A 7,195-nucleotide genomic window follows, 5' to 3' on the forward strand; every position below is an offset into this window, starting at 1 on the left:
TTAGACTGAGGCCTACACCTGATTGGCTTAATCACTTCTCTGAATGCATGAGCTTGATCCACCAGCCTCAGCCTTCTTGGTTGTAGGGATTATAGAGGTTTGATACCATACCTGACCTCAAATTTCTTTTTGATAGGACATTTTTTGTCTAGTTCATGTATCCATTTGGAGCTGTTATATCTTGTGAGGTATCCAGTCTTCTTTTCAATATACCAGGCTGGGGGTGGGGCCAAGATGGCAAGAGAGTAGACATATCTTTATCTGAACTCCTCCTAGTGTCCCTCAGATAAACACCAGATTAAGCCTCTGAACTGGTTTTGGAGTGATAGAACCCATAAATATTTGGGTTGTAACAAAATTTCCAGCAGAAGATACTTTGGAAGAACTTCAGAAAAGGTCTGAAAAAAAGGGCATATCCCAGTGCAGACCCAGTGCATGGAGCCAGGGATTGTGGCTTCCACATCATATATCAGCAGATTAGCTATGAGACATCCAAAGCAAATACAAAAGGCAACTAGTGAGCCTCTGAACCCCTGAAAAACACAGGACCTAACCATACTTACCAGCACCAAAAGTCAGTCAGCAGCATTGGCCCCAGGGCAACTTAAAGCAGGCCATCTCCTCTTTGGCCTGAGAACATACCTCAACCTTAAAAAAGTGAGCAAAAAAGCAAAAAGAATTGTGACCGTAGATAGCTTTTATGGAGAAAGAGAAGACAAACCCTGAGGATTCTAAAGTCAAATCATTTCCAGCTTTTATGGAGAAAGAGAAGACAAACCCTGAGGATTCTAAAGTCAAATCATTTCCACATGAATCCTCAAAAGGTGATATGAGTTGGTCCCCATTTCACAAGGTGTTCTGGAAGGATTAAAAAAAGGATCTTAAAAAAGAGTTAGAAGAAAAATGGGAAAAGGAAATGAGAACTTGGCAAGTTTGGAAAAGGAAAAGCAGAAATTATCTGAAGTAAACTCCTTAAAATAGATTTGATGAAATGGCAAAAGTATTTAAGTCCAATGTAACAGGATGCCTTCCTTGACATGGCATAGGACTGACTATAACTAGTTCTACCAATCTCAAGGAGGGCACATAGTATACAATAAAATATAATCAAGAGCTTTAAAATATCTTCTAATTTCCTATATAAAACCAGTACATTATGGGGGCAACCAGGAGTCAAATCAAGAACAAAAGCACTGTTGCCTCATCCATTCCAAGAAGCATATTTATTGAGGATCACTTATCTAGGATTAGTGTTAGACAAAATAGTGAATTGGATGAAACTCTGGACAGTTTTCTGTCTTCTCACCCAAATCAAACAAGTTTTCCCCAGGGTTATCCTGTTCTTTCTAAGATATTTAACACTAATTCTAGGTAATGGAAATGTATACTTAAAAAACTTTATAATTATCCAATTTATAGTATTATGTGAAATAATAGTTCAAGTTTTTATAATGCTTTATGGTTTACAAAGTGCTTCCCCCATCTTGAAGTTAAGTAATGGGACAAATATTATTTCTATTTGACAAGCAATACTCAGAGAGGTGACATGCTTTACCAACATCCATCATTCAGTATGTGTGAGCCAGAACTTGAACCTAGATCTCTCTCTCTCTCTCTATCTGCTGGGTGCTCATTCACTAGCTTCATGTATTTGGTGTTTCATGGTCTCTTATGGATTGTCCCTTGGTGGCACCAAGATTCAAAATTCTAGATGGGATGCAGCATTGGTGTGACCTGGAATCCTAGAAGAGGTGTGGTTTTTGTTTTGTTTTGTTTTGTTTTGTTTATTTATTTATTTTTTTTTTGTGGCAGGGGGAAGCATAGAATGTAGATTTCTGTAATTAATTGTACTAACTTTAAGGAAGGCCTCTCTCTCATAGTGACACATCTGAAGTCCTTCACTTCTGCTTTCCTTCTGTTCCAATCCTTGTTTTTTTATTCCCAAATTTCTCTACTATGTTCTATATTCCGTCTCTGCTCAGGCTTTTTATCTACTCTTAGAAACTTTCTTTTGGAGTAGACTTTAGGATTACTTGAAAATGAGTTTATTAAAATGAGTTGTACCTGTCAGATCAGTAGAGTGAAGGTTCCTCCAGCAATCCTCAGCCTCTCTATCTTCTCTTTTAGCCTCTTCTTTCTGCCTCCTAGCCGCTATTGTTTTTTTCTGATTTTCTCTCTGCCTCACCTGTAGTGTTCCTCAATTGACTTTTTCTTCTTGCTCATCAAGTATTGTCATCATAAAAATCAGTGAACCAATTTCCTCTTTCAGATATGGTTTCTTCTTCCTCTCCTTTCAGATTCATTTCTGTGACCTCATTTAGTAATTAGTTCTCCATTCCTTCTACTAAACTCCTGTTTATATTTGAGTAGAAGGTCCCTTATATAAAGTGAGGGGGGGAGCGGTTTTGGAAAGATCTTGCTCTCAAAATTTAGGGCTCTTATCTGAAAAGAAGAGAAATACCCAGGTTTGTAAATGAAGGAAAGAGGAAGTTGGATGTGTGACAGGAATATTTCATATAACTTTGGGAAAATAATTTTTATGACTACTTGATGACCAAGCCATGAGAAATGAAATGTAGGAATTTCCTCAAAGTTATTTGCATTTAATCTGCTTAGTCCTCATCCACTCCTTGTGAAAGGCAAATAAGTATGTGTAAGAATATTTGGTGCCTTCATAAATGTGTGGAAAAGGAAAAAAGCTTTGGTCACAAGTCATTCTAATTTATTTTGGAGAGCTGAAAGTTAGGAAGTAAATAGAAGAGAAGAAATATCCTAGAGAATCAAATTGAAATTAATTGAAACAATTCCATCTAAGTTTTAGAATAGAAAAATAAATCTGTATTAATTATCAGAACTTTTGTATATTATTGATGAGATTAGATTCAGGGAACCAAATAATGAGATTAGGGTTCTTGTATATTATTGATGAGATTAGATTCAGGGAACCAAATAATGAGATTAGAGAATAGGGAGATTAGGGTCAGGGTGTTAAATGATGAGGTTAGTGGCAGCTTCAGGGTTCAGGGAACCAAATGAAGAGGTTTGGCTCTCCTAAACCCCCTTAGGATTGGTGCAAGGTAGGGAATTTGGGGAACCCCCCTTCTGGTGGTAGCACAGAGGTTCTTTGTAAAGGAATTTGAGAATCCAAAAAGGTAGACTGATTAAAAGAAGTTTATTATTGGCATTGGGAAGTCAGCCTTTGCTATGTATGAATAGAAAAGCTGAATTCCTTAGTGGCAAAGTCCCAACAGAGAGATATAAAGCCTCGTTAGGGAAATAGGTAAGTATAAAGAGAGGGTAACACTGAAAGAGAATATTCCAGTGGACAGAGTTTGCTATGCCAGGAAGAGAGTGTTTCCTTGGCATGGCATATTAGCTCCCCTGCAAGGAATGAATTCCAAGTTGGCTCTTTTTATCTACAAGGGGGGTTTCAGCTTGAGCTGGAATTGAATAGAAAATCTTGGAATTGAATGGGTGTTTCTTTAATTTAATGGGGTTTGAATCTCCAGCTCTGGACTCAGCTAGCCCCACCTAGATAACAGAATAAAGCTGTTTATCCTCCAGTGGGCTCTTTACAGTGGCAGGATCCAAGGAGAATTTGTCCTTCAAGGAGTTTTAGAGTTTCAGAGCTCCCTTCATCATTATCACAAAACCTAACAGAATGAGATGGAAGAGAAATTCTATTTAAAATAACTATAGAATGCATATAATACTTGAGAGTCTGCCTACCAACACACATATAAGAACTATATGAATAGAACTATAAAACACTGTTATAAAAATAGAGATCCCAAATATCTGGAGAAATATTAGTTGCTCATAGATTATGCCAATATAATAAAAATGACAATACTAGCCAAGCTAATTTATTTATTCAATGCCACATTGATCAGATTACTAAAGGATTATTTTATAGACTAACAAAATTCATCTAGTGAAGCAAGAAGTCAAATATCTCAAAGGAATTAATCCAAAAAATGGGAAGGAAGGATATAACAGTACCAGATCTTAATCTCTACTTCAAAGCAGTAATCATTAAAATAAGCTGAGACAGGTTAAGAAACAAGAGAGTTTTATCAGTGAAACAGATTAGATACACAGTATATAAAAGCAATTTAATCTAGTAACCTGATGTTTGATGGAGCCCCAATTCCCAACTCTAGCAATGAGAGGTAAAAAAAACTAGCTATTCAATAAAAACTGCTGGAAAAATTGAAAAGCAATTTGTCAGAAACTTAGACAAATATTTCATACTCTACACCAAAATTAGCTCAAAATGGACACATGATTTAGATATAAAAAATCAGGTTAAAATAAGAGAAGCAAGTAATACTTTCCTTGGCAGATCTATAGTCAGGGAAAGAGTTCAAGAAGCAGAGAAGATTGTAGAAGATAAATTAGGTAATTGTGATTATACAAAATTAAAAAAAAATTTTTGAAGAGAAAACCAATGCAGCTTAAATGAGAAGGTAAATGGGGGAAAACTCTATGACAGGCCCTTTTTCATACATGCATATACATGTAATATGGGTATATATATGCATATGTGTATGCACTTATATATGGAATTCATTGAAATTTATAAGATAGACCCAATTTCCCATTTGATAAATGAATTAGCAGGAAGGAAGGAAGGGAAAGAGAGACACAGAAAATGGCTATTTTCATTTTACAAATGAGGAAACTAAGGTTCATAGATGCAAGGTGAGTTGCCCATTGGTACATAAGCAGTAAATATTGGAGCCTGGCCTAATTGGAGCCTTTGGGACTAGTACCTTCCAGTACAACATGTTGCATCCAGATCTTCTGCATTAGGATAAAATTCCAGCTTTATCTCTACCAAGAAATCTTTCTTGACCAGTTAAGTATACTATATATTCTCTTTCTTCTTCATCTCAAAGGAATTAATCTAAAATACAATCTGCTCTGTGGAATAGAATTAATCATTCACTGCTTTGCATTTTACTCAGTTGATTTGTATGTGATCTTTTTCTTGAGATTCTAAATTCCTTGAGGGCATGGACATTGTCATCTACTTCTGTAGGCCCCACAGTCTTAGTATAGGGCTAGAAAAATAGTAGATTTAGGTAGTTGTTAATTTGAAATTCTATCCTTAAAATACCTACTGAGCTAATATTGGGGGCCATGGTGTCTCATTTTGATAGCATGGAGCTCAGGCACTAGTAACCTAAATGGATCAGAATTGTTATCCTATTCCTAGGAAGTGTTATTCTTGCCTACATTCTAGGGCATCTCATTGGTCCCTTATATTCTTAGTACTCTCAGGATGCTTTCTGGTTGTCTGATTCCATCTACCACCTTAGAAGGGGAGATGGTATTCTACCTAGATCTACCTTCCTGAGAAAGGTAGTAGATGCTAAAACTACCTTCTCTTTCATCTTCAGTCAAAACTCTCATCCTCTCAGTGGGGTTCATTATATCTAGATTTTAAAAGAAAAATGAAGTAGAAGTGAATTGTTAGTTAATTCAACTTTTTCAGGGCACTTATGATTTCAAATTGCAAATCATTTATCCAAAATGAATCTTCATTTAGCCAAATTGATACAGAATTTTTTTTTTTCAATTGCAGACAACCTTCCTAAGACTTCTAGTGTTCTAAGGTTATCACTATTGTAAACCTTGACCCATCAAAACTCTACCAATCCTGTCAAAAGAAAAGAGTGGAATGAGTTTTTGTTCTTCTTCCTTAACTTTCATCCCTTTCTTTCTTTTTTTTTTTTTTAAACTTTCATCCCTTTCAGGGAAGTGGACTTTAGCCAGTTTTTTTTGAGTTCCAAATACTACAGGTTTATAGAATTTATCAATGTCTGACTTGGCATACTAGTCCAATAAGTAGGTCTTCTAGGACTTGTTCTAGAAAAGGCTTATGATGGAGTATAGAAAATATTAGACCTAAATTAGGAAAAACAGACTTCTGAAACCAGGTGGCACAGTACAAAGAGTCTGGATTGTGGATTTAGAGGGCGTAGGTTTAAATGCTCTTTTGGGGGAGTAGATCATCCATTCTAACTTAGGTGACATTGAAAAAATCACTTAGGAGCAGCTAGATGGTGCAGTAGATAGAACATCTCTCCTGGAGTCAGAGAACCTGAGTTCAAATCTGACACTTAACACTTTCTAGCTGTGTGACCCTGGGCAAATCACTTAACCCTAATTGCCTCACAAAACAACAACAGCAAAACAACAAATAAAGAAAAAAAATCACTTAAACTCTCCAGGTTTCAGTTTCCTCTAAATTTTATTTAAAAATTCATTTCTTTAAATGGCTTATAATGCCCTTTCTAGCTCTAAACATTCTGTGAATCCTGGTTCTTATACTAGATGATGACTATGGGAACGTTGCTTGCCTTCTCTGAAGGAAATTATTTCTAAATGATATACTGTAGATTAGGGACTTCCTGGAAGCAAGGATAGAGTAAGCAGTAAATTGCCATAACTCTCCCATATTTACCTTCAAACAATAATAAAATACTGCCCCTAAACAAATCCTGGAACATCAAAGCCAACAAAAAGATGAAGTGAAGTAATCTTTGAGCCTAAGAAACTTTGGAAATCATCAGGAAAGGTTTGTTTCACTTGGGTAAAAGAGGAGTTTAGTCCAGCAAATCAGTGGAAGATCCTGAACCCCAGTGTAGAGAAGCAGGCAAATACTGACAACAGAACTCCCCACATGTCTCAGCATCGCTAGCAGAATGGGCAGACTCCAGCTCCAAGAAACACCATATACTTCAGTATAAACCTGAAGAAAATGCAGAAACACCTCACTCACCTCAGCACACCACCACCATCAGCTAAGCACCATATAAGCTGCCAGACTCCTATGGCTTACTGCAGCAGTACCAGCCACTCCCATTCCCACACCCTCAATACAGCACCAGACAAGAAGTGTGGTCCTTATGGACTCCTGGGTACATCACTGCAGCATTAACCATCAGAGCCTGCAGCCCCAGGCACAAGAAGCCTGAGATTGTTATGCCAAAGTTCCCTTTTAATGGGCACTTAACACTTCCTAGCTGTGTGATCCTGGGCAAATCACTTAACCCTTTTAATGGGGTGACCCAGTTCCTCCAAAAAGTCCTATTTCATTATTCTGCCTTAGGTTATAACTGTCCCCTCTTAATGTTTGAGATAAAGGTTTTATAGACATTCCTTAATGTTTGACAAGATAAAGGTT

The sequence above is a fragment of the Sarcophilus harrisii genome, chromosome 1 (genome assembly GCF_902635505.1).
Source record: "Sarcophilus harrisii chromosome 1, mSarHar1.11, whole genome shotgun sequence".
Lineage (NCBI taxonomy): Eukaryota > Metazoa > Chordata > Mammalia > Dasyuromorphia > Dasyuridae > Sarcophilus > Sarcophilus harrisii.